This window comes from Aotus nancymaae, unplaced genomic scaffold, assembly GCF_030222135.1.
Source record: "Aotus nancymaae isolate 86718 unplaced genomic scaffold, 86718_ANA_hifiasm-v0.15.2.pri h1tg000008l, whole genome shotgun sequence".
NCBI lineage: Eukaryota > Metazoa > Chordata > Mammalia > Primates > Aotidae > Aotus > Aotus nancymaae.
The window spans coordinates 63436773-63462816 of NW_026988419.1; the positions used below are offsets into that span (position 1 = coordinate 63436773).

At 40.4% G+C, this 26044-nt stretch overlaps 1 protein-coding gene across 6 annotated transcripts in view; it reads right to left on the minus strand.

Moving 5' to 3' along the window:
• The window catches only part of WIPF1 (WAS/WASL interacting protein family member 1), a 116570-nt gene that overhangs the window by 53405 nt on the left and 37121 nt on the right, over positions 1 to 26044 (minus strand). For 2 of the 6 annotated variants that reach the window (XM_012462347.3, XM_012462348.3), the window contains exon 1: positions 21219 to 21422. The exons of 1 other annotated variant lie outside the window; for it this stretch is intronic. The gene's annotated coding sequence lies outside the window, so the exon portion shown is untranslated. Of the gene's footprint in view, positions 1 to 10256; positions 10367 to 16475; positions 16945 to 18573; positions 18735 to 21218; positions 21425 to 26044 lie in introns of those variants that run through there. 3 more of the 6 variants (XM_012462349.3, XM_012462350.3, XM_064373409.1) reach the window with 3 other exon arrangements.

Below are 26044 nucleotides of genomic sequence, written 5' to 3' on the forward strand. Positions count from 1 at the left end.
CTTTATTTTATTATCTTTGGCTAATTTTGTGCAGCCTATGAGAACTTTCACCACTCTAAGAAATGTTTCCATCCCATGTTGGGAGGAGAGTGTAGGACCTCTAGGCACATCTTATTATAGCTCTTCCTGCCTCAAAGGTGAAAGCAGGAATGCCTTGGTTTATGTTACACACACATGCAGACATGGGAACTTCTAAAGCCTAAGGTACAGAAAACAGCAGTTGTGACTCTGAGTCACCTTATTTTAGTGTTCACAAGACCAAAGTTCTCAGAAACCAAGGAGTAATTTAGTCTGATCTAATGGATACTCAAGCTTCTCTCATCTTTATCATCTTCATTAGCCATTATGCAAATATTTTGGAGAAGGTAAAATCTAGTTTAGAATTTTTTTATGATTGCTAACTTGCTGATAAAAATCTCTTTTGAGCACAAGTCATTCAAAACAACTACTTGATGGCCTGGAATTTCCAGTTGCCCTGGGCTAGAAGGACAACTGATCTCATTTCCATCTGGCTCTTCCCAAGTAAAGACCTGTGACAAGATCTTCCTTGCTTTGCAAAGTTCTTCATCCTGCACTTAGGAGATATTTGATACTTCTAAATTAGAAAGGCAGATGCTTTGAGGTGAAGTGCTTGGCACATACTAAACACTCAACAACATTAGCTATTATTATTAAGTGAGCAGAACTTCTCCCCAGTTAGTGCTACTTGGTAAAAGAGGTAACAAGGGTAGGTTGGGAAGGGAGGGCAAGGTTGACAGGTAAGAAGGGAAACGTGGTAACATAGCTGGTAAAGTGGCTCCTTTTTTTTTCAGAGGGATAATTCAATGCAATGTAAGAATGAAGACTTTTATAATGCTGAGTTATAAGCTATTTTGTAAAATTTATATTACAAAATAAAAAATCTATTTGATACTTGAAAAAACGTAGGTGCTACTCATTTGCGTCTCCATTTATGTTAGTTACCTAAAACTCATTTTCATATATACTTAGCCCTATTTCAAAAAGCTGGCATTGATCCATTCAATTTGTGCTGGCCATTCTCATTCACTAATGCCTTTGTATTTCTGTATAATTCCAAATATCACTAAACCCAATGACCACAAATTCAGACCAAAAAATATCCTACAAATTTCCTAAAACACAGTTGCTCCTGAAAGTTAAGAAATGGGGATTAATAAGTTGGTTTTATGCTCATTGACTTGTTTTCATTTCACTTGGAGAGAGCCACTGCTAATTAGTAGGTAAGTTAAAGTTCCAAGAGCAGAATGTAGAGCCACTTGTCCCCAAATCCTCCACTGCAGAGAACAGGACTCCTCTTCATTTCACTAAGAAAATGTACAAAGGCTTTTCAGATAATCTCACCCAACTAGGGCATGGAAGATAGCTTACTTTTAAGGCTGCTTTATTCTAGTAGTTGAGACGTAAACAAAGAGAAAGTAAACGTCTGGGAATGTTTTCAGAGGTGACACATAACAAACAGGGAGAAAACAGACCTTGAGGCAAAATCTGATTTATCTGTGCAAGTGAGAAAAAAAAAAAAAATACCACAATTCGTATCATTACTCCCAAGTTCTGCCACCACAAGCTGATGGCACTCTGACGTGAAAGGTGCTAGTGCCAACAGTCAAATAAAGCTTGGGCAAAATTGAACACCACACAAAAAACAGAGTATCCAACTTTCATTGGCAGGGCATTCATGGAAAACAAGTATGACGATCAACGTGAAATCTTATTTTCCAAAGTACAAAGTCTTCTATATACAGAACTTCCTACTCCTCCAAGCTATACTCCAACCTGCTGCAAAATGCCTTGTGGAGGCACCTCTTACTCTCCACTAGCACTGTTTACTGCAATACTTTTCAACCTTTATTTGCACCAATGCTGAGATCGAGTTTTCTACTATTGCTTCCTTTGCCCCAATATCTTGAGAATACAGACGAGAGTTTCTCAGAAGTGCTGAGATGTACACAAAGATGAGAGTATTTTAAAAATATTTACAGTGTAAGTAACACAGAGAAGTTCAAGCAATGGAGAATAGCAACATATATTCATTCTACTCTAGATTCTGTGACATGTATATAATCACTCTTAAAAGTACAGCTTTAAAAAAGTTTTAAAGTTATAACTTTATTCTAAAATGCCCCCAAACCATATTAAAGACAGTACACAATATATTACTTAGGGAAGAAACTGACACCTGTTATGGCTTTGCTAGGCTTAAAAAAAAATAAGTTGATAAAAGGATCGGGTCAATTCAGTGATGATTTGCCTCAAGGGAAACTCCTTCCACTTCCTACACAAAATAAGCAATTATATTAAAAAATACATAGAGTCAGAATTTTATGGAATCACATCAGTTTTTAATTCATGAATCAGAGAACATAATACTCACTATAAATGTAGTATGGTTATGTATTTTAAATGTCTAGTTCTATTTTCCTTAGCGTAGGCATAAAAGTTCTTAAAGATTTAGAATTTACTCTTAAAATATTATAAAATGTTACTATTTTCATGACAAAAACGATTTATGAATTTATGAGAAAGGGGATGATATTTATAAAATATGTTAGTAAAAGCACTGTTAATGTTTGTATTGTAACATTTAAAAGTATTCAAAGGTCATTCATTGCTAAAAATATTTAAAGCAAAATAAAAGGGAAGTTAAAAACAGCTTTACTCAAACTTGCAGTTTCTAAAATTTATCAGGACCCATGAGCCTGAAGTATCAAAGATTAAGTGGAAATCCATATTCAAAAGAGTTCCGTGGAATTCTCATAAAGAGAGAGCAGGCAAAGGTCATCAGAGGACATTATTTTAGCTGAAACTCTGAGTATTATTCAAACAGGGGAGCCAATGCTTGCTATTAACAAAATGCTGTTTTCTATTGCTGAGCTCAGATGACAGCCCACCCCCTATTTGCCAAAATAGTGGATGAGAAATCATTTCATGAACTCATCCAAAACATGAAATACACTACTAAAGCTTTACTGCCATCCTTCAGTCATCACTTTGCTTGGTTAGGCTGGTGGCCAACAGGAATATCTCCCTCTGCAAAACTTTCAAAGTAATGACTTGGAGGAAGTGGTGTGCTGATACCATGAAAAAAAAATCCCTCAAACACAAAGATAGTTCAAAAAGCATCTGTATATGGCTCAGAGGAAACAAACAGCTCAGCTCATTTCAACTCAAAAGAAACCCAAGAGACCAGTTTACCTTGGCCATGGTTACACACATGCAGGAAAACTGAAGCCTGGTATTTATCCAGGGATTTTGATCTGTGCCAAAAGGGATGATAAGTTATCCATCCTGAGGTCAAGATGGAATAAAGAACACACACTAAAGAGAATGATGTGTCTATAAGAGGATTTCACACCTTCCTCTTCATGAGACGGGGGGGGGCTCAACCCCTGCTGGAATGGCAAGTCTGACATCCCTTCCTGAAGCCAGTCGTAGAGCAGAAGCTCACTCTGAGCCTCCAACACATGGTCTCTCCCTTGCTGAGGCCTTTCCACAGTCTTCCTTCCACAGTGCTGTCCTTAAGGAGCTAAGGAGGGAAGAGGATATCTAAAGCACTTGTTTGTCAAGCTTGGGCTAAAACATCTAGAATCTTTAAGATGACCAATATTGAATTTTCCAATTTTGAGCATTTAAAAATATTCTTCAAATTAAGGGAATACATAAGCAATAAAGACCATATTTTATTGGGTTTTGAAAATCATTTAGAGTTTTCTGTAAAAGCAGTTACTTTTCTCAGAGAACAGGTGGCAACTGCTACCAACATTTCAAAAAGATCCTCATTTTTATTTTCAAGCGACTTTTATTTGAGAACTTTGTCAACAAAGGTCTTTAAATTCTTTTCAATCCTGGCTTTGTATTGCTATTTTGACGTGTTAAGGAAGCCCAAAGAGCCCTCTGGTTTTGGTCATCAAGGAAATTCATCTCACAACTGATGATCTACTTATTTGACTTTCTTTTCATTTTTTTTAAATAGGAAGACAGGAAAGAGCAATAAACCTTTAACATTTGAAACTTGTGTCATTGACCTTCAACTGGATAGTGAGGTTTTCAGTTCAAAACATTTAGGGTCCATATCACATGTGGGGATAATTAAAATGTTTTAAATGATGCTTTCTCTTCTTTAAGTGTTGGCCATAATATTCAAGCTGGGTACAAGAAGCAGAGATTTTTGTCTCAGCTCAGTCTGAGTGCTGCAGTTTTTGCTGTTTGTCTTTCTAGGTGGCACACCAGTCAGTAATCCTCTGCAGCTCATGAAACCCACCATAACCTTTTGGGCTGCTCTGGAAAAAACACATTGAGCAATAAGTGTTAGAATACTTTGTGTTCAATGTTTCCAGTGCTACTCTCTGGCCAGGAGAAGTACCAAATCACAGGCATCTGGAAAAGAGACAGCCCAGAAAGAATGATGATGTTACAAAGCCTGCAAGCACAGACCCCTAGTACACATTCATCTACCTGCTGTCTGCTTAATACTGAGCTACAGGCATTGGAGCAAATGGTAATTTCTATCAGTTAGGACTCAAGAGCCAGTGTGGTCTTCAAGTAGCAATAGGTTGACTTCCCAGGAGTGAGACGTTATTGTTCCGTTCACCTTGTGGATACAGGGAGTGGTAAAAAATTAAGTCCACGGCAGCATCAAAGAAAGAAGGAAGTGTGGTCCGTGGGAACATGCACCATGTGGTCGTGATAGTCCCCACTAGAGTTTCCCAAAGGTCTCACCCAGACATAGGAAATTATTAGAAGGCGCTCAGTCAGCATCTCTCTGTGTAGGTTAAATATCGTGTTATATTTTCTTGGCCAGTCCATGCATGGAAAGAAGTGAATCAAGATGTCAGAAAGTAGACAAACTGCAACATGACCTGATGCAGAGGTGGAAAGGGCACGGCCTGGAAAGGCAGAGGTTCAATAAAGGCTTTTGAGGTTTCCTTTCATTTCCACAGTTCTTAGTCACACAATTTCCTTTGTGGATTTTAACGGTAACTAATAAGCCTTTGAAAGGGAATCGAATTGGTATGCTAGGTGGGAAATGTCAAAGGTCATCTTGCCATTTCAGCAGGGTTACTTATTTTAACCTTTCTTTTACACTCTTCAAGTCCTCTTTCCAGAATAATTTAAAATCCCATAATTACAAGAGCTTCCTTTGTGCCCATATTCCCCTTCTGAGATCAACTAGAGCTGGGCTCATCCCAACCATGGTCAACTGGAAGAGAGGCCGGCCAGGCCACGGGCTGGAAAGCACACTGTGAGCTGGTCTGTCCTGAAAAGCTTGGCACAGACAAGGAAAATGTAATGCACAAGGCAACTCAGGTCCCTCCTTGACTCAGAAGTATGAACTGGATCAAGGAGGAGTAGGCAGTTAGCACCAGGGAAACAAGAGCAGGCAAAAATGGACAGCTGAGCCAGTCAATCAGTGGACTTAAGGGAGGAGGAGGGTAGATTTGCTGAATCCTGGGACTGAGGGTAGATTTGCTGACTCCTGGGACTGAGGGTGCATGGTGACTTTTCCAGTACCTGAACCACATCCTAGTCCCAATAATTCTAATAATATTAACACTAACATAATAATAACAACAACAGTAAAAATGAACATATATTGAGCTCTTATTAGGTGCTAAGGAGTGTTCTAGGTGCTTTTATAAGTATTACCAACTCATTAAATTCTCACAGCCCTGTAAGATGCATCTGATGCTGCTGATGCTGACAGGCAAGTTAAGTTACTTGACCAAGTCCACAGAGCTTCTAAGTGGCAGAGACATAATCTGAGCTCAAGTGGTCTGGCTTCATGCTTCTACTCAGTCTGTGCCTCCCTGTGGGGCTAATCCTGAGTTTCCTGCCTCCTTTATTGCCCATCTTACAAATACAGCCCCTCCTATTAAGCCCTACAGAGGGTCTTTTACTGTCCTATTGTCTCACAATTAGCATTTTCCTTGGTGCCATTCATTATGAATCTTACACACACACAGACACACACACACAGTTTTTGAGAAAGGGTCTCACTGTGACACACAGGCTCAGGTGCAATGGCGCAATCACTGCAACCTCAACCTCCTGGACTCAAGTGATCCTCCTACCTCAACCTCCTGAGTAGCTGGGACCACAGACGCATGTCACCATATCCAGCTGTTTCTCTTTTTTAGATATGGGGTCACACTATGTTGCCCAGGCTGGTCTCAAACTCGTGAGCTCAAGCAATTCTTCCACCTCAGCCTCCAAAGCACGAATGTAGTTTTGAATTCAGTTTTTGTTATCCTTTCATGCCACTAAATATTCTTTGAAAGCATGACTTTTAATGACTGCATTATGCTCATTTCTTTATTTAACACTTACTTAATGTTCTCCTATTGTCAGTCATCTAGCTATCTCTTACTTTGCTTTTATAACTGTGCTAATGTCAATATCCTTATGTACAAATCCTTGTGCTCAGGTAGGATTACGCTATAGAACAAATTATAGAAACACAAGTTTTGGATCAAAGAGTTTGAACAATTTAAGTTCACTTGATACACAGTGCAAATGGCCTTCAGGGAAGGCCTAGACTCCCTCTAGCACCAGGGTCTAGGCATGGTGGCTTACACCTCTAATCCCAGCACTTTGGGAGAAGGCGGGAGGATCACATGAGCTCAGGAGTTTGAGACCAGCCTGGGCAATACAGTAAGACCCTGTCTCTACAAAAAATTTAAAAATTAGCCAGGTGTAGTGGTGTGTGCCTGTAGCCCCAATTACTTGGGAAGCTGAGGCAGGAGGACCACTTGAGCCCAGGAGGTTGAGATTGCAAGGAGCCATGTCTGTGCCACTGTACTCCAGCCTGGGCCACAGAGCAAGATTCTGTCTCAAGAGAAAAAAAAAAAAAAAGAAAGCTCCATTCACTATACCCTTGACAACACTAAATGCTGCAGTTTTAGAAAATCTTTATCTTAATTTGGTTTCTTGAATGTGTCAGAATAATGCATACATTTGAACTGTATGCTCCTAAGTAAAATTTCAAAGGGCCATGTACATATTTATTAAGAGCAAAACAAGCCTATGACCTACAGTCTCCAACGTTGAGACCACTGAAGCCTTAAAATACTTTAGAATTTCAGGAATGGAAATTGGAGATCACTGAGTAAACAGCTCCAGTGAATGTATCAGGTAACCAAAGCTCAGAGAAATTAAGTGACCTGGGTAATATATTTGACTTGCAACTATAACCTAGGTGTCTTGCCCTGTGATTCATTTCTTTAGAACAAATTCCTCCATTAACCTAATGGAAGCAACAAGTCATTGTTACCAGAGTGAAAGTATAAGGAAAAAAACCCCACAAGAATATATTTGAAAAAAGAAACTATAGCTGTTCTAAACTCTATTTTGCCTTCATAGTACCAAGTTAGAAAAAGTTATTTTACAGGAAAAAGTAAAAATTCACACCTAGTTACTACTTTATTCTTGAGATCCCTGCTAGAATCTACAAATAATTTTTTCCCTGGGACAATTAAAATATTCAGCACATACCTGTTATCCTCTCATCCAGCCAACATTTACTAGGTCCATACTATGGCCAGACCCTGTGCTAGGTGCTGGAGTAAAAGGAGGAAGAGTACCAAGGTAAGAAACGAGGAATTCATTTGGGGGACATGTGAGCAAATCATTACAGTGAGTGTGACTGGGCAGTAACAGGGCTTCACATGATGCCATGGGAGTGGCAGAGCAATGAACGTGGAAGGCTTCACAGAGGAGGGGGCATGTGAGCTGTGCCTGTGCTTGAAAGCAGTCTCTGGGCAGGGGAAGGAGAGCAGCCCTGCAGTGGAGGGGCAGGACCCAACTGGGGAAGGCTGCTGTCACACATGGCTAAACACCGCAGCCTGGGAAAATGAGCACTGGTGGGAGAAGAGGCTGGAGAGGTGGTCTGGGGTCAGGCAGTGTTCAGGAGTTTGGACTTTGCCTGAAGGTGTTAGACCCATGTAAGCTGCTTAAGCAGCAATGCCATGATCAAAGTGGTGCATTATCAAGCTCATTCTAATGGCAGTACGGGGAAGGACTGGAGACTCTGAAGACAGGAGCTTTATCTGTGCTGGTCCAGATAACAAGGTTGCAGGCTTAAATTAGGGAGAAGCAGAAGAAATATGAAAGAGGAGATGAGTTTGAGTAATATATATTAGAAAGAAATAATAAGACATAGAGATGAATTAGATGTGTGGGTGCCATTAATGAGAGAGGCAAGGAAGGAGGAAGACCAGGTTTTAGATGAAAAGGATTTGTATACACAGAGATTGAGATCCAGTGAGGTATCAGAAAATGAATAAAATATCCAGGGAGTGAATAAAAATATGAAGTTGGAGATCGGGGGAGGTATAAGCAGAGTCACAGATCCGAATAATCAGTATACAGCTACAACTCTCCTACCAATCTGCCCTGCCCCATCGCCCACACGCTTTGTACTTCCTCTTGTCTGTGTGTAGGTAGAGTGGCACTGTCCACTAAAAATACAATGCAAGCCCTAAGAAAGTGATGTGGAAACAGGTGAGATTAATTTTAAGAATATATTTTATTTAACCTAATGTATTTAAAATATCATTTCAACATTAACATAAAAATTACTAATGAGATATTTATGTTGTCCTTTCATGTAAGTCTTTAAAATCCAATGTGAATTTTCCACTCATGATCCAAGCCATCTCAATTTGGACTAGCCACATTTCAAATGGCCCCTGCTTTGTACAATGCAGGACTAGACAGTGGTCTAACAGGGTGATTAGGCACCAACATGAACTGTTTTAGCCCTTGAAATTTGTGGAATTAAATTAAATGGAATTTAATTTTACTGATGAGAGAACAATGAGGAAACCTGCTGGGCCCTTCAAATCACTGCCCAACCCAACCTCCCTTCTCATGCTCTGGGAAGGAGTGCAAAGCGGGCAGTGTTACATGCTGTTGGAAGTTTGGGAGACATGAAGTACAGAAAATCATTTCCTTTAAACGCTGCCTTTTAGGTTATTAAATACCCTGACAGCAACCTGACTGAACTTGGAACCATGAATTGGTTATCTCTTAATGTGGATATATATCTGGTCTCCTGATAAATTTCGTAAGGCAGAACTTCAAATATTTGTAAACTAATTTCATAATTTTGTAATGCCTGCATACCACCAAAACTATATGACTTGTTTAATATTTTTATTTAACTCAACTAACCTAAAAAATCTAAATACATATTTAGTATCATCCTAAGTAACTATATCCATTAAATCATAAATTTTGAATGTTGTACATTTTTTCCAGTACACATTTAAACAAATAAATATTTAAATAAAGAACATTTATTCACGTTTCCTAAAATCACCTCACAAACCACCTGTGGTATGATAATCAAATTTTGAAAATGCTGTCTTTGGGGAAGGGAAAGTAACACTATAGGATCCCCTCTCTATGCTGGCAGTGCTCAATGGGGTGCATGTATCTTAACTCACCGACTCCCCACTCTCCGATGAGCAGGCTGATGGTCACTGCTATCCACTGGTCATCTTTCAGGCTTGGACTTATTCTGGCTAACTAGCATTTGTGTCTGCCTGCAGTCAGACATTTTATATGGCAATATGTATTAACCATAAGAAAATTCTTAATAATTTTTATTTTTGTTTTTAATTTTTGTGGGTACATAGAAATTATTATCTTTGTTATAATTTTCCAGAGGTTACGGAGCTGACAAGTCTGAGATTTGAGCTTTTAACTATAAACATCACAAGGCAGAGGCAGCTACAAAACCTATCATAATGCCCTCCTAAGAGGTGTTCTATTTCTTGTTGTTAGTGGAATGATTTTCAATTATGAATTAAAGGCCAAAGACTTTAAGAAATAAGAATTGGTAAATTTCAATAATGGAGATGCATAATACCAAAATGGTTTAAAACAAATGTGTTATAAATTAACATAAGTGCTTCTTAGTATATTAAATAACAAGATCTAGTGGCTAGTATAATAATCACTGTAATTTCAAATGGTAATACATATAAACAACATTTAAAGATACCTAAAATTGTAGCATATATTAGTTTGTTGTTGTGTAACAAATTACCCCAGAACGAAGTAGCTGAAACCAACAAACAATTACTGTATCACAGTTTCTGTCGGTCAGAGGTTTGGGCACAGCTTAGCTGGTACCTCCAGCTCAAGGTCTATCACAAGACTGCACTCAAGGTGTCAGCTGGGGCTGTGTTCCCATCTGAAAGTTTGGGGGAGAACCTGCTTCCAAGTTCACTCACATGTTGTTGGCAGGATTCATTTCCTCACTGGCTGTTGGTCAAAGGTCTCCCTCAGTTCTCTGCATGTGGGTCTCTCTATAAGGTGGCTCTTAACTTGGTAGTTGGCTTCCCTGAGAGTGAGCAAGAGAGAGAAAGCTCTCAAGAAAAAAGCCACTTTTTTAACTAAATCTTTTTATAACTAAATCTCAGAAGTGACATCCCATCCTCTCTGCCACATTTCATCCACCAAAAGTGAATTATTAAATTCAGTACATATTCAGGAGGAGGGATTTATGCCAAGGCATGAATTTCAGGAGGTGGGGATAATTAGGGCCCATGTTATAAGCTACCTGCCACAAAATGAAATAAAATATCTATGAGCTATACTGGTGATGGTGTCACAGTGCTGTTAATGCAACTGCAGTTCGTTGGCTACATTTATAATAAAAGAAATGCAAAATTTCAACTAGAGGTTAGTGAACATAAAGAGGTACTATTTTTCCCATCTAGTTCATAGGCTTCAGATGAAAACCCCTGTGTTAGAGGATGCAGTGTATCTTGCACCATCTAAAAATCAGTCTGGTGCTCTGTGGATGGGCACAGGGCTTCCTCACATACCCCTGGAATGTACCATCTGTGGGCATTTACTGTGTTTGTGAAAGATTCTTGAAAAAAAAAAACCATGTGGTACTGCTAGTGCAGCTCAGAAATAAATCAGCTTTGAAAACTTCCCTCACAGCTGCAAAAGGCAAGTGTTTGGCACTAATAAATCAGGATTAGTGGAGCTCGACTAATAATGAACGTTTCACCTCCCCTGGGCAGGTGGGCACCAACTGAACTATGTGAGCAAATAAGCCATGGTTAGAGATAATAACCACATTTCTAATGACAGGTAGGACTAACACAGAAAGTGAGTGGAGAAGTCTTCTTGCAACATTCAAATCTTCTTAAACTTGGGGCCCTCAGAAAACATTAATCAAAACTGTGTTTCCAGGGGCTGGGCTGACCTCTGCTTATTACCCTTCCAGTCATACCCACTGCAGGTATTTTTCTTCTCACTAGTGAGAAACACCCTGGGATGCTATTAACAGGCCCCTATCAGAGAACCAGTGAACTAGGGGACATAATTATAGGTTTCAATTTTGCCGTCCTGGACCCCAATTCAAATTTGTCATCACCTGTTCACAGAAATGCCTTCCGTCTTTCATCTTACTGGTGTGGAACTAGAGTGATATTCAAAATATTTAACAACCAGTGAGGCACAAGCACTAACTGATTAGGACAACATAAGATGATGGAGCAGGGCCCCACTCAACCTGAGCTGTGCTGGCATTCTTCCTTTAGTTGTTGAATTATGGGAGAAGTCTTAGGGGTTCTGGGGGTGTGCTCAGGGTGATGACAATTTGCCAACTAGTTTTTAGGCATCTCATTATTTTAATAACCAGGATGTCTGCACCAATGCACACAAGATTGAATATTAACTGTGGAGGGGGGTTGGGGCTGCTTCTCCCAGAGGCCCCCATGTAAGGCTACTGGTATGGAAGCTGACCCCATTGCCCTACAGCATTCTGAAAACTGGCACTATGGGGACAGAGCCCTGCCCATTTTTCTGAGCCCTGAGCTCAGGCCAGAGCCTTAAGGTCCTGGACCACTTCCAAGGCTTGCAGAACCCCTCACTTAGGTCTCCTCGGGGCGGCTGGCTGGCACTCTCCCAGTTACCAGGCACCTTCTGAGAGCAGCCAGGGACAGCTGCTGCTGGCTGGCACCAATGGGCTTCTGTGCAAGTGAGGGCTGAGTGTAAGTTCCCTTGTGGATTTGATGGAGGCATGTTCTCAGTCCACGGTGTCACACCACCCAAGTAGCCTCACCACTGTACAGGATACAGGCCTAAGAAAAGACTTGGTTCATGAATCCTCCCACTACAAGGATTGGTTTAGCAACTTTCTGAGCTTTCTGAATGAGGCCTTAGGTTTTAGGCTTATCCCAAAGGAGATCATTCTGCATGACCTCTTGGTCTGCATTATTTCACTGAAATGCTTGGGTTTGTTTCACTTTACTCCATGCTTCTGGGAAGCAGGCTAGGGGGACCTGGGTCTGAATTCCAGCTCTGTGGAATGCATCATCAATTCACCTCTCTGAGGCAATTTTCATCTCTGTCAATGGGGCTCATGGGAATACCTGCTTCATAGGCTGGTGGAGGGTTGAATGAGATAAAGAAATATTTGATAACTGTTTTCTTGTAAGTCAAGAGAAAGATTGAGAATTCAAAACTTTCAGTCGCAGTTTGGGTTAGGGAATGCCAGTGTTATTCCAGTGTCCTAACACAGGTATTTTAAAAATAGATGCTTTTTGCTTTCACAAGTTGACTAAAAAGTACGATAAAAAAGTGACTTCAGAAGTCAAATGTAACTCAACAGTCTTGCCTACTTAGATCCAACCCACAAGAACAAAGGGTTCTCCCTCCTGAATGAAGGTAATATAAATTTGCATATTTTCATCCATAGTTGGCTGAACCCACAGATGCACAGCTTGTGAATATGGGGGGCCAGTGGTACGTCCTTTTCCATAGGAAGACAGCACAGATTAATTCATTAAAATTTGTATAAGTATCTAATGTCTGTTTCAGTGACAAAAAGCAATTTCAATTGTATTTAAGATGACATTTACATAAACATAAAAATTATAACCATCTCACAATATTTTCAACTACTTAGACATAAAAGCAGAGGAAAGCTTGATTTGTTCAGGTATTGCTTTTGCCCATTTTCTTTAAAAAAGGTTTTTTTCTTAAAATAAGAATTATAGAATCACTATTGTTTAAGCAGTGAAAAACAAAGTTTGAAATCAGAGTCCTAATATTTCCACTTCTGTTTACCCAAAAGAACATTCTCTGACTTCAGTCCCAGAAATCAACCACTGAACATATCACTATGTGGAGTCACATTCCATGTCTTTAATGGAAGTTTTAGAAGCTACAGATGAATGATATTAAGCCAAAACCATTAAGAAAGATGACTTTTTTCTAGGATTCTAACTCCTATATCCAGACATGTATATCCAACTGCTCACTTGACATCTCCACGTGGCTGTTTCACAGACATTTCAAACTCACTATATCCCAAACAAAATCCTAATTTCTCCCCCGCTCCACCCCAAATTGCTGTACTCACAGCCCTCTCCATCTCAGTCTGATGACATTTCCATTCTTCCTGCACTTAGGCCAAAAACCCTGGAATCTTCCTTAACTCCTCTCTTCTGCTTATTATTGTTCAATTGCCAATCTTGTTGGTTCTGCCTTCAAAATAACCAGACTCTAATTATTCCTCACCGTCTCTACTGCTAACCCTTGTCCATGGCACTGGCATGTCTCACTGGAGTATTGCAAAAGCCTCCTAACTGGTCCCTGTCTTCCACTCTCGGGCTCCTACAGTCTATTCTCAATACAGTGGGCAGAGGGAGCTGCTAAATGTAAAGTCAGATCATCATCTCTTTTTGGATCAAAGTCCTCCCCTCACTCCCACACTCTAGGAGAAAGCCAGAGTCCTACCATGACCAACATGGCCCTCCAGGATCTCGCCTCCAACTTACTGGCACCTTGTTACTCCTTGAATACGTCAGGCATGTTCCATTTCTGCATCCTCAGGCTTTCCCCATGTGTCTGCATGGTGAATTCTCTCACCATTTTCTCCATGACAGCGGCCCTCACCAGCCCACCTCCACCTATCCTCCACCACTGTGCTCTGCTCCTTCTTACACGGCTGGACTTCTTTCTCCACAGCATGTATCCCTTCTAAATTCCTAATATACATCATCTAATATTTTTTAGGCTTAATGTTTTTTGTCCACATCCCCTAACTAGAATATAAGATACACATGGAAGGTGCTTAATAAATAAATCAAAATTAAGGACAATAAGAAAAACAAAGAGAAAAAAATTCTGAAAACATCCAGTGTCCAAAAAAGGCCTTATTTTTTTCTCTTTCTCTCTCTTTCTTTCCTTCCCTTTTCTTTCTCTCCCTCCCTCCCTCCTTCCTTTCCCTTCCCCTTCCCCTTCCTTCCTTCCTGTGTCCAAAAAAGACCTTATGATTTATTTCCTTCCTTTCTTCCCTCCCTGCCTCCCTTCCTTCTTTTTTTGAAAAAAAAAAAAAAAAAAAAAAAAAAGAAGGGTCTTATTCTGTAGCCCAGGCTGGAGTGCAGTGGTGTGATCATGGCTCATTGCAGCCTTGACCTTGACCTCCTGGGCTCAAATGATTCCCTTGCCTCTGCCTCCCAAGTAGCTGGGACCACAAGTGAGTGCCACCAAGTATGGCTAATTTTTTATTTTTTGTAGAGATGGGGTCTTGCTATGTTGCCTAGGCTGGTTTCGAACTCTTGACTCAAGCAATCCTCAAGGCCATCTTGGCCTCCTAGAGTCCTGGGATTTACATGCATGAGCCACCACACCTGGCTGGGCCTTGTGATTTCTTATAGCAGGACCCATGTATTATATCTCATTTTCTTCTTTTAATAATGTTTTTGGCATTTTGAAGAGGAGTAACAATGAGGTATGCCTGACACTGAGGAGAGGCCACTGTTTACCCTGAAAAGACCCCTAAGAGTGGCATTCTTGGGTAGGGGTAGAACACTACATCAAGCACAGAACATCATTATAGAGGTCCCCAAATCTCCATTATCTGGGAGCCAGAGGGATCAGACTCAGAATAGTTGAGTAAAAATTCACAAGAGGCTACAAATAACACCGCTTCTTTCTGGTGGCCATGTCCATTGTCCAGAATATACCTTTCTGAGATAACGGTACCCAGGAAGTTGACTTAGCATTCAGAAAGTGTTGGAACCAGTGCCAAGGATGGCTAACCCTTCTGAGGACTGCTTAATCCATGCCATGATGAGCCCTGATAATGCATCACAACAGATACTTCACAACAGAGCTTCATCCATACTTCTCAATCCACATTCATGTCCACAAGATTCGGGAACTCTTTTCCTGGCCAATCCTGGGCAACCATTGGAAATTTTTCCTCTCTGCTCCCTGAGGGCCAGTTTATTGCTCACAACCTTTCTCCAGGTAGGTTGGATTAGCTTTCTACCCACAAAATTCCAATCATATGGCTGTGTTATGTTCCAGGAATTACGCAGAGGTCACTTTGCTGGAGTTTTGGAAGTTCCTCAAATCCTCAAACTGTTACTCTACTCCCATTAGGCACGGGTCTGGCCTCTATAGATCTCAGAGGGGCACCTACATTCAGATTCCAAAGTCCTTGGGCCCCTTCAACATTTCCCTCTTGTGTCAACAGTGTGTAGCCAGGGGCCTTGTTCCACACCCACTACCATCATAAATGAGCTACTTTGATCACAGACAAATCACCTAACTTCTCTTGGCCTTAGTTTCCAAATCTAAAAATGAAAGGACACAACTCTCTAAGGTCCCTTCTAGTTCTAAAAAAATCCAAGATTATTTTTGACCTACCTCTTTAAGTTTTAAATGATGACAACAGCATCTTGCCTAAACCTTTCCCGAGGCCAGATGTTCCTGGCACTGAAGTAGAGGAAAAAAATAGTTTTTGAATAACCTAACATTTTTGTCTTTTAGAGAAAATTATCCTCTGGCCTTTTCAGTTCCCCTTCCCTTATGGCTACCTCCTTATGGATCCTTAAAAGAAGTCTTTAAAAAATAGAGAGGCTGAGGCAGGAGAATCATTTGAGTCCAGGGGTTTGAGACTGTAGTATTCCATGATTATACTGTGACTAGCAACTGCACTCCAACTGGAGTTGGGCAACATAGTGAGTCTCTATCTCCCTCTCTCAAAAAAAGTAAACTATTCATCCTTCCTGATTCATCACGATCTATCTCATAAAAAACATTTTTTTTCCAAATTATTTTTCTTATATAAAACCTCTTAAACAGTTTTATTCTGATAACTATGCTCATCAGTCTTGACTTTCCTCTGTTTCGCAGGGAAGGTTATTAAATGCTCTGGGGAAGAGGAATAAAAAGCTTAGAGACAGGGCCAGGGAAGGAAGCAGTCTGTCCATGTAGGTAAGTTCTGACCTGAGCTTTCAGAAGGTAATGGGCATGAAATGGCAGAGGGGAAAGTAGGGAGTAGAGAGAAGAGGAAAAGCAGAGGGAAGAAGAGAAAGACTGAAAGCATATATTGTTTGCTTAGAAAAAGGTTTTAGGAACTTCCAGGTGGCAATTCAAGAATGTTCACTTAGTTAGATGACTTCTAAACTGGGACTTGCCTGAGAAGTCACACTGCAGTGAGAAGGTGGAGTCAGAACACCAGTTCTCTTCCTTTAGCATCCCCTCCATCCAGGCTTCTGCATAGCAGGCTGGTGAGGTATTGAGCACCCCCTCTATTGGCCCCATGCCCAGTTTTCAGGAGTTAAGTTCATTCTACAAGTCTCTAAAGCCTTTAAGGAAGACCAAATCTTTCCATTGCTGGCCTGGAAATCAAAGATATTCCAAATCACCACCGTTCAATAAAGCAGTGACTTACTGAAATAATTACAGTTTACTAGCAAACCCTCCTCTCTATATAATACATGTATGACCTCCTAGTCTGAAGATAGCAGTATTCCAAATAATTGTAGGCGCCAAGATATCACTTCTAATTTAGGAAACATATGCCCTAGAGAATTCCTCCCATTATGCACACACATATACACACACGTATATTTGTGTGTGCAAGCACATATCCTACCATAACAAATGACTCTTTTGTTTTTAAGCCACACTAGGTTACAAACCAATACAATGAGTTAACTTAAAATATGTCATATCTGGGCACAAACACAACTAGGAAGGAAGCCTAATTCATACCAGAAAATATCAAAACAAAGTCTGGTAAGTGTCTAGCTAGTTAGACAGTCTCAAAGCAGTAGCTTCTCACTAGCATTGAGAAATAATCTGAGTGGCGTGTGAATACCTACTGTGGAACTGGCACTGGATGTTGTATAAGCTAGAAACAGGTGTCTCTTAAATTCAGTTTGTTGCACTAGGACAGGGTTCTACTTCAAGGACTCATCTTTTCCCAGTTTATTCTTTTCCAGGGAAAGCTTTCTATGCACTTTCATAAACAAATGCAACTCTCCTTGTCATTTTCTGTTGCCTTTTTTGGGAGAAGACACTTAAAGCTTTCTTTTTCTTTCTTTAAATGGAACCAACCTTCTGACTGATGAAGAAATAGAATTGAAATGGCAGAGTGAAAAATCAATCAGGCATATAGGCAATCCCTTCCCAGAGTATACATTAGTATTAATGATATTTTAGTCAGGAGACAACATCTCCAGCAAAAGAATCACCACACAGCATGGTGTCAGGCTGTCTATCATATCTTTCCTACCATTTCCTTGCACAGAATCATAGAAACTGTAATCTAAACACCTACCATGGCCAGCCCTCCAGAATAGCCACACTGGTCTTACTACTTTTCCTGAGACAACAGCCCAAGTCCCCTCTGCATCCTTACTGCTCAGAAGCAAGACATGAACGTTTAGGCATTCTTGAAGAAAATTGATAATGATCTTGTAATATGAGGTATCTTCAAGTCTGTGTTTTGGGAGGGAGAGTGGTATAAAAAGACACAATTACTGGATAATTCTTAGAAACCAAACATAGATTTACCACATGATCCAGAAATTTCACTTCTGGGAACATACCAAAGGAACTGAATGCAGGATCTCAAAGAGATATGCGAAAACCCACGTTCACAACATTAGTCACAACAGTGAAAATGCAGAAGCAGCCCAAATGTCCACTGATGAATGAAGGGATAAAGAAAATGTGATACATACATACAAATATGTTTGGCCTTAAAAAGGAAGGAATATTCGACATGTGCTAATGAACCTTAAGGATATTAGGCTAAGTAAAATAAAGCAGTCACAGAAAGACAAATACTGTGTAATTCGACTTATACGAGGTACCTAGAGAAGTCAATTTCATAAAGACAGAAGGTAGAATGGTGGCTGCAAAGAGTTGGGGAAGAGGGAATGGGGAGTTGTTGTTTAATGGGTATAAGTTTCAGTTTTGCAAAATAAAGAGTTCTGGAGACTGGCTGCACAATGTGAATATACTTAATGCTACTGAACTGTATGCTTAATGGTTAACATGGTAAATTTTGTTATGTGTCCTTTATCACAATTAACACCCCCCCAAAACAACAACAAAAAAACCCTATGGTTCTTAGTATTTCCCAATATGATGGTGGTAACAATAATACCTTACAAATGCCCAGGAACTTCCTTCTGAGAAATCCAGAGAGCTGGGCCTCCAGATTTGTTCATGCCAACTCAAAAGGATACCAAGGATGAGTTCAGTTGTAAAAGTTGCACTTACCAGAGTTTAACTTCCTTTTCCCCACTAGCAAGAATGTTTGGTGTATATCACCATTTTATCCCTCTGAAACCAGGGTCACCCAGACATCTGTGGATGTCGACCTGCAGTGCCACTCTGGTATTATGTGGGATTCAGGGAGAAGAGGCCTGCCTATATTGGGTCTGAGGAAGAAGAGAGATTTGTGAAGTCAGCCTCATACCGCTTCTCTTTAGAGAGTTGAGGAATGTGCCCATACTCTTCCTCCCCACAAAATCCACCATTTTTCTCCAGATTAAAGTTGACCATTTGTCTCTTTCCACTTTGACCTTTAAATTCAACTCAGTCATTCTTATCTAAAAATTACACGCAAGATTAATACTCCAGGTGCTACCACCCAACAGGATCTGTTATGTTCTGCCATTCTGTGTTTCCACTCTTTTTTTCAGAACCTGGGTCAGAGGTGTTGTACAATGATGACACTTTATCAACCATTTTTTGCATCTCAAACACAAAGGAACACAGTGTAGTGAAAGTGGAAAGATGGGGAAGGGGCTGAGAAATAGGAGAGAATAAGGACCCCCAGAAGAAATACAAACAGCTTTTGGAAGGAAGCATTTACAAAAATGACATCAGGAAGCTGGGTGCAGTGGCTCATGCCTATAACCCCAGCACTTTGGGGGGCCAAGGAGGGTAGATCACCTGAAGTCAGGAGTTTGAGACCAGCCTGACCAACACAGTGAAATCCCATCTCTACTAAAAATAAAAAATTAGCCATGTGTGGTGACCTATGCCTGTAATCCCAGCTCCTTGGGAGGCTGAGACAGGAGAATCACTTGAACTTGGGAAGCGGGGGTTGCAGTGAGCCAATATGGTGCCATTGCACTCCAGTCTGGGTGACAAGAGCAAAACTCCGTCTCAAAAAAAAAAAGGGTTCTAACCAAATAAAAAGTCCCTTTCCACTAAGAGCAGCAGATTTGCAGAATATAAAACTTCTGGAACAGGAAGGCTGTATAATCAACAAAGCAAAACAAAACTGAAAGAAGAGCTCCTTCGAGGGATGTCCAGCCACTGCTAAGTTGTAAGCCTCTTCCTGGTGCTCAAGAGCAGATACAAGAGGCCTTCCTACTGCAGCTCCCATGTGCATGTCTCCTACAGCATTTGTGCAAAGGGCTCCAACCAGCGATTAATCCAATCTTCCCTCCAACCCCCACACCCAATGATGTGGGCTGACACTGTCAGAGCGAGTACAGGGTTTCTGAAACCACTAGGGCTATATGTCCAACTTAGAATCTTCCCTTATTCTCTGTCAGCTTTCTCTCCATCTTCTTGTTCAACTTGGTAGTAAAATATAAAAAAAAAAATGTGGCAATTGGAGGACAGAATCAACCATGATTTTTCTCTTTCACCGTTCTAGTTATTTGGCATTACTGGGATATAAACATGTGAGTCCACAAGCAGCCCCTCACCCCTTTGTTGTTTTTCAGTACAGACACATTTTACAACACTTTGGGCTGGAATGAAGACATGAAACAGGAAGTTCCTGATCTTGATCTCCTCTCCTCATTATCCTCCCCGTCTCAGTTAACACATTAACACAGTCAAAGAAACCATCCAGAATGTTTTCCAAAAACACCCAGAAAAAGCTCAGCAGCCTCTCTGGCTAGCCTGTCCTAGAGCTGAAAGACAGTAATGTTCCCATAATGTAGGAACTTCCTTCTCTTAGCTCAGATTTGAGACGTTTTCTTTCTCCACATTAGGTCTGAAAGAAGCAGGCCACTGTGTAATTAAACTGTCCCTCATTGACCATAGGAGGAATAATCCTGGGCCTTTTATATGTTTCTGGGCTCCTGCTTCCCACTCCTCTAGACGTCTTTCTGGTTCTTTTGAAGACTTTTCTCTAGGAAGCACAAGGCTGAAGACAGAAAGCTCTGGCAACTACCACACCTCATGGCTTCCTCAGGGCCTGCTCGGCTTTTGCTCCGGGCATGCCTGCTTCTTAAACTCTGCTACTGGGCAAAGGATTTCCTTGTCTCATATTCAAGCTGTCCCTACTGCTGCTTCTCTACTCCCATTTTGTGTTAGTAAGAGAGGGTGGGGGAAAAAGGGGAAGGAGAACAGTGAAAAAATAAAAAAGGAAACAAGGATTTACAATGACATGAGAAATTATTTTAACAAGAAATTCAAGCCAAAAGATGGGTTTTATGAGATGAAACCCCATAAAATTACACTTTTGCATATAACCTTACAAGCACATTTTTATGCATAATATCTCTGTATTTTCGAACACCCTTTGAGTGCCCCACACGTCTGCAAACACAGGCTGATCTGTCCCATTTCACAATTACATTAATAGGTAAAAATGACAGGAGGCCTAGCTGAATTCCACGAAATAAGTTATTTAAAGAATGTCTGAAGTTTTGTTCTTTCAGAGGCAGAGAAGTTCCAAACAGGGAAGCAAGAGATTTTGAGAATTTCATTTTCACCATAATGGCTCAATGTTTGTTCCTCTAACAATGTGCAATTACCAGCTGTGCGCTGGCTCTTATATTCAAAGCCAAAAAGCAAGTTCTTCACGTTAGAGAAATTGTTAAAGACAGTTCAAGGAAAGAGAATTATGTATTTTAGAGTGGCTATGAAAAGTTTTTCAGGTGGGGGAAAGCACTAACCTGTGTTGTTTTAATCCGCTGAAAACAACCAAGTTCTTGAGTTCCCCTGCTGTCTTCTAGCCAGTTTCCTGTAAATGTCGCATGTGACATTACACTTCCTCACTGCACCTTCTCGACTCGCCTCCCTAACCGGTCAGAGGCATGTGATAAGATCGATTTGCTGCTTGCTTCACATGGGGGTAACCCTGTGTCTGCAGAAATGATTGTCTCCCCCAGCTTGTTTTGTGTGTTCCCAGGACACAGAAAAAGAGGACATAAGCCAGGGGTGGTCAAGCCTAGATTCCAGGCACTCCTGACTCTAGAGGAAGGTGAAGGGGGAAGGGAGAGACAGTCTTGAGCCCCATGGTCACCCATCTTGAGGCTGGAGTTCCGCAGCTGAGAAAGGGCAGAGTGCTCACAGAGGAGCCCTGGGCTTGGTTCTCTGCTGTCATCAGGACAGCCCCTGGTACTGCCACCCTCAAGGCTGCTGAGGAAGGGCCCTCGATGCTGCTGCACCCTGGATATCCCCACACTCCTCTCTGGAGGGCACCACCATCAAAGGAGCACACTCAGGCTTTTGTTCATATTTTTGGATCCTGCAGCAACCTTGGCTACACACCCCGAATTTCCTGGGACTGTCTCAAGTTCCCATGTGGTCATGCTGTGAGATAGTGTGCCCCAAATGTCAGTTCAGAAAACAAAACCACTGGATTTTCAGCCTTCCAGGGCTAAATAACTGGGAGACATTTCCCTCCTGCTGACCTCCAAAATGTGCCAGCCTTTTAATATCTTTTGAAAGGGCTGGGCATCATCTTCCTCCTGGATGGTGCTGGGTTCCCAGGAGTGTGTGAGTCCTGGCCATGGGGGCTGTGATGTAGGCCTGGCAAGAGCACCAGGAGAGTGCCGGCTGTGACCCTCTCTGCCCTGTACAGCTGGAGAGGCTGGAGGAGAGGTGGGGAAGGGACTAAGCCACAAGCCCAAAGGCACCATGTCTAGCTTTTTTGTTCTGGTCGCTAGTGCCTTCCTGTTTCTTTTTGTGATTCCCTGAGCCACCCGGAGGGTCCAAACATACTGGAATTTGTGGATATAGGAAGTGGTGTGTGGGAGTAAAATGATGTCCTGGACCAAGGGGAATGTTCCACAATTTGTAAGACTTGACTCAGTGCAAAAACCCCAAAGTTGTTTCTATTTGGCTACCCTGGCATAATTTTTTTTTAAAAAAAATGCTTTTAAAGGTCTTTTTTGTTTTTTAGAAAGGTAACTGTGGACGAATTCCTAGTCTTGAAAATATTACCCTGTAATTCCCCGATGAAGTTTTCCATGTGAGAATACCGAGTAGGGAAACCACTCCTGGGACTCAGAACTGTGGACAACAGTAAAACCCTGCAGTCTCACCACATGATTGCACTTCTGGCTTTGAAAACACACATAACTCTTTTACCATTTGACAGCTGATGGCTGGTTTTCTGATTGAATTGACATTTAGATTAGACAGTTGAGTCAAAATGGCTGTCCAAGCTATAGACACGGCATTAGCTTTAAAATAGGAATAATGGTAAAATTTTGCCGTCTCAGAGTCAGAAATTGCAAGAACTTTGGAAAAACAAAATACTACATAGATGAAAAATAATGACTCAATTTGAATGTATTTAGAAGTGTCACATTCTGGGTAAAGCTGCCAGTTCCATTTTTCAACTAAGCAGCTGCATATGTTCGGCTTAAGCCATGTTCTGTGCGGAATTTTTAAAGGCCTTAATAAAATGCTTTATAATTTTCCATTAAAATCCCTAACCTGGCTTTCTGTCCATGATTTTTTTTTTTCTGGTTAGGCATTTAAAAATTTTAATACACTTTACATTTCAGAACAGTTACAGATTTATAGAAAAATTGAGAAGACAGTACAGAGTTCCCATATATCCTACACCCAATCTCCTCTATTAAATATTTCTTATATTTAGTATGATACATAAGTAACAATTAATAAAGTAATAGTGATACATTATTATTAACTAAAGTCCACAGTTTATTCAGATGTCCTTGGTTCTTACCTAGTGTCCTTCATCTGTTCCAGGATCCCATGCAGGACTCTACATTACATTTAGTCATCGTGTCTTCTTATGCTACACTTGGTTGCGATGGTTTCTCAGACTTTCCCTGTTTTTGATGACCAGGACAGTTTTGAGAAATACTAGTCTGGTATTTTGTAGACTGTGCCACAATTGGGATTTGTTTGGTGTTTTTCTTTTGATAAGACTGGGGTTATGCTTTATTTGGAGGAGGATCACACAGGTGAAGTGCCATTTTAATCACATTGCATCAGATGTATGTACTATTAACATGATTTAGTACTGTTGGTGTTGGCCTTGATCACCTGGCTGGGGCAGTGGGTGTCGGGTTTCTCCATTGTAAAACTGCTCCCTGCTCCTCCCCACCTTTCTATACCATACTCTTTGGAATAAAGTCCTTCAAGGTAGAGTGTTTATATAAATTATTTGGAATCCTTCTGCATGGAAGATTTGTCTCTTCTACAAATTTATTAATGTATTCGATCATTTATTCATACCAGTATGGCTGCATGCATATTTACTTTATGCTTTGCATTTTAATTCGACAGTACTTTATTCCGTTGCCCAAACTCTTCCAGGTTTGGCCACTGGGAGTTCTTACCATTGGTTTCTGTGCTCCTCTGACATACTCCTATCAATGCTTTTTGTTTGTTTGTTTTTAAGTACTTCCTCACTTTCCAGCCCTACAAGATGCTCCAGGCTCACCATGTACAGTACCTCCCCAATTGTCCATGATTTTGTTTTTTTTTTTTGTTTTGTTAAAAGAATACAAAAATAAACTGATGGGCCTGAGAAAACATGTGTCTTCAATTTTCACTAGTTCTGCCCATGTGCATTAATAAAAAATTTTGTTTAATTACATTAATAAAATTAATCCTACCTAGCCTCTACCAGCTGCAAAACACCATAACACCCAGTGAGTGAAATTCTGCACTGGCTTAATCCCAAGATGCATGGTTGTGCTGGTAGGGTTTTTTTTCCCTACACATTTTAACATTTCTGGAATCAAAGTGTGCATTTAATGTCATGTCTTTTTTTCCTCTTTACCTGTTAGTAATTTGATGTTACATCTTACAGTTGATGGTGTTCTGAGAATGGAGGAAATAGATCAGTCAATTACTTTTTGTTTGGACTAAGAGATATAACTTATTTTCACTGATTTTTTTCCCACTGAATAAATATTTTGACTAAAGTGGTTTGATGTGTAGCATGTACAGACATTAAAAAATCTCAAGATACATTCTACTCTAAATACATTCTAACTTTACCTCAAGCTACAAATTCTCATCAAGTCCTAAATATAGATAAAATACAGATATTGATATAAATTAAAAAGAGGGAGTCTATTTACTTTTATTTTTAAAATTGACATTGTAATTGTACATATTTATGGGGCACAATTTGATGTTTTGATACATATCTATGTTGTATAATGAGCCAATCAGGGTAGTTAGCACATCCATTAACTCATGTATTTATCATTTATTTGTGATGAGAACATTCAAACACCCGTTACCTGGCTATTTTATAGAATACAGTACTTTACCATTAACCATAGCCTCCCTACTGTGCATCAGTGCACCAGAATTCACTCCTCCTGTCTCGTTGTAGCTTTGTACCTGTTGACCCCATCTTCCCCTCGCTCCCTGGTCTCTGGTAACCATCTGTTCTATTCTCTGCTTCTATGATATCAACTTTTTTTTTTTTTTTTTTTTAAGATTCCATATATGAGTGAGAGCATTGGTATTTTGTCTTTCTGTGTCTGGCTTATTTCACTTAATATGAGTCTTCTAGGTTCATCCATGTTGTCACAAATGACAGGGCTTTATTCATTTTTATGCCTGCATAGTATTCTATTGTATATCTATACCACGTTTTATTTGTTGGACACTTACATTGATTCCCATATCTTGGCTATTGTAAATAGTGCTACAATAAAGATGGAGGGCAGATATCGCTTCAACATAATGATCTCATTTTCTTTGAATATATATACCCAGTAGTGGGACTGCTGGATCATATGGTGGTGCTATTTTTAATATTTTTTTGAAATCTCCATACTACTTTCTTTTTTGTTCGTTTTTTTCTTTTTTTGCAAATTCTTACAGATCCTGACCCATACTATTTTCCATAATGGCTGTACTAGTTTACAGTCCCACCAACAGCGATAAGTGCCCCCTTTCTTCCACATCCTTGCCCAACACTTGTTTCCTTTTGTTCTTTTGATAATAGTCTTTCTGAGTAGAGTAAGGCATATCTCACTATGGTTTTGACTTGCATTTCTCTGATGAACAGCGATGCTGGACATTTGTATGTCTTCTTTTGAGAAATGTCTACCAAGGTCTTTTGCCCATTTTTATTTTTGAGATGGTCTCACTCTGTCACCCCCAGGCTGGAGTCTAGTGGCATGATCATAGCTCACTGCAGCTTCAAACTCTTAGGCTTAAATGATCCTCCTGACTTTGCCTTTTGAGTAGCTAAGACTACAGGCATGCGTTATCACACCTGGCTAATTTTTAAATTTTTTGTAGACACGGGGTCTCACTTTGTCACCTAGGGTGGTCTCAAACTCCTGAGCTCCTCCCATCTCATCCTGCCAACGTGCTAGGATTACAGTTTTGCCCATTTTAAATCAAGTTACTTGGGTTTTTTTCTCTCTCTCTCAGTTCCCTATATAGCCGGGATATTAACCCCTTGTCAGATGTATGGTTTGCAAATATTTTCTCCAATTTAGTAGGTGGTTTCTTCATTCTGAATAGTTTTCTTTGCTGTGCAAAAGTT